Source organism: Pinus tabuliformis, chromosome 5_2 (genome assembly GCF_031772625.1).
Source record: "Pinus tabuliformis cultivar Carrire ecotype Pingquan chromosome 5_2, CPIR1, whole genome shotgun sequence".
Taxonomy (NCBI): Eukaryota; Viridiplantae; Streptophyta; class Pinopsida; order Pinales; family Pinaceae; genus Pinus; species Pinus tabuliformis.
Window position 1 is genome coordinate 610,893,802 of NC_142306.1, and position 2,989 is coordinate 610,896,790.

Below are 2,989 nucleotides of genomic sequence, written 5' to 3' on the forward strand. Positions count from 1 at the left end.
TTATCAAGCACAAAAGAAATAATGAACTAAATTAGTACAATGACATATTAATTAAAAAATAACATATTGAAATTCAATTCCATATAATAAAACTTACCTGAGCCATAAAAATAAATCCAGAACCCAATCTCCTTCATTTGAACATATGTTTATAAGATAGTTAATCAATAATTGTTGTTTTTGATAAATGTTAACTATCTCTCCTTTTGCTTATTTGTCTTCATATGTTAGTTTTCTCACAATAGCATCATAAGTCAGTATTTGGCTATGGCTCTTTTTGTCTACCAGATTAAAAATCATAGACGTATGGCTATCATCTTTTGCCCAACTATCAATATGAATGAATTCACAATCATTTATAAATTGTTGATCTTCATTGTTAAGAAGATTTGACTTTTGCCTGTAACATGAAATAGTAAAAGTTCAATTAACTTGTACATAAATGAATTTTTCAACATTAATCAAATATACATTTTAAACGTCTTACCATGTAAGCTGCATCCTTGAATTTGTTTTCCCCTTGAAGCTTGACAATATCATTGCCAATTGTGTGTCTGAATGAAATGTCACAAATCTCCATAATGGTGATGACGTGACTTCTACAAATCCCGCAACCACTTTACTAAGAGCTTGATAAGTATAAGGGTCACTATCATAGTCAAAGTTTGGAATATTGAAACCATGGGGAATATCTACAACGACTAGGGCATAATCCCTTTTAGGTATGAGTTTAGCAATGTCTTCACAGTCGCCTTGTATTACTTGATGTTGAATGGTGTCTAGCCCATTCCAAATGAAATGATTAAGAGTTGGATCAAGTTCAACATTCTTAATACGTTTCTTCCTCAATGTTTCGATCTTTATTTTTTCAATAAAGGTTTTGAAACTATCTGGCACTCCATTATCATCCTTCTTCATCTTTTATAAAATAAACAAATATATGTGTAAGTTATAAATTAAAAATAGTACATAGGTGAATAAAAATGAATGTATAAATCAAGATACCTTTTTAAATGCAAGATAAAAAGCTTTTAATGTAGATGTAGAACTTGAATCTGGGTAGTTGCATACAACATCATCCCAACTATCTTCATTCAAAAATCTAACCATTTGTTCTTGAATTTTCATGTAAACTTTGTGACTGCATAGATAAAGTAACAAAAAGTTAATATAATGATATGTATAACAAATACTACCAAGAACAATATGTTTTATTTAAAATATAATTATAATCTAGAAATAAATAAAAATAATTCAACAAACTTACTTTTGAAATTCTTCAGACATTTCCTCCAATGATAATTCCCCTGACCTCACACGAGATAATATTGTTTTGACAATTTTTTCATCTTTCACTCCTTGCATCGCCCTCCAAGGTGTGATAGTCATATTGTCTAGAAGCTGCTTCATTTCAGGAGTTGATTTACTATTGCTACATATCAATGGCTTAGACTTTTTGACCCTCTGGTTTTTAATGGCAATGTCTTCCCACATGCTAAAAATCTCATCAATCAACTTCCAAACATCTCCAGTTCTAAATATCAATTGGAAAATTTTATCAACACCTTTGAATAAATCACTATTTTTGTTGCCTTTTCCACCTTTTGAATTGGTTGTCTCTTCAATTTAATAGCCTATTTCCATACAACACTCCTTTCGGAAATCTGCAGTAACATTTATCCTATCCCCACCACATTTTTCTTCAAATTCACTATGAATAAATCTAACCCTTTGGATGAAAGTCATAGACATCCTATATTCATTATCTAAATTATGATCCCATGCCACTAACTTTGCTTCTGTATCTGATAAACTAGCGTAAATGATACATTTCATTGTTTCAAAACGTGGGTTATTAGGATATTCCTCCATCAATTGTCTTTGAGCTTCTACAGAATGATTCCCCCCAAGCACATAATAATTGTATTCAAAACATTTTGACTTATCAAATGCTTCTTTGTTGGGTACTTGAAGTGGATCAACAAGAAGCACATAACTAACCACATGAGCATATGGATTGTACCTCATCAATGTCATCAAGTTGTGAACATGCAGATGATGTGGCTTTCTAACTTGATATTGACATTGTCCTTCACTTGCCTTATAGGTTTGCCTGACATTAAGTTGAAATGTACGACCACCGTCAATTAAGTTTCTCTTTTTCAAATTCTGTCGAATGGCATTTTGTTTTTTTTTTATAATTCCATCCTCTAAATCAGCTCCTGGTGTAATGATTTCTCTGCTTTCTTTTGAAGTTTCACTAGGTTCTTGACTGCTGGTAATAGTTGCTTCAAAATATTCAACTTTACTTTTCTTCGTCATAACATTCCCAACAGAATTATTCTTGGGAATTGTTACTTTTGGTCTTTTAAAACTCTTCTCAGTTCCAATGTCATCTTCAATAATCGCAACATATGCTTCACTGTCAGTTTCAACTTCATCGTCCTCAAAAGTAACTTGTTTACCCTTGCTAGATTTATCCATCAGAGGCCTTTTTTCCTGATTCTTTGGATGTAGTTTTGTAGCATCATCAATTACTACATTTTGCTTGTTTTCCATATCTTCTTCTGACACTGAGTAAAAACTGCTGACAACTTTCATGATATCATGCTCTATGAAATGAATGCCTCCCAGCCTAATTGAACAACTCTCAACAAAATTATGTCAAGCAAAATATCATATGTCAATAAAAAACAAAGTTAAAAATATATAGCGAGACACTTTCAAAAACACAAAATACAAATATAAATAACAATACTTACGATGTTTTGTGTCATCTCATTTACGATTTGTTTACACAACTTTGTAGATACCTCTCTTGTGTCATACAATGAATATGATAGTCGGTATTTAATCCTTTCATGTGACTTGGGAGATTTTGTAAGTATGTAAACAAATTCAGTGTTCGGTACTGAACACATATCTATGACTCTTCCCATCACCTCAAAAATTCCATTATCATTCGGTATATCAATATCTAGATATATAT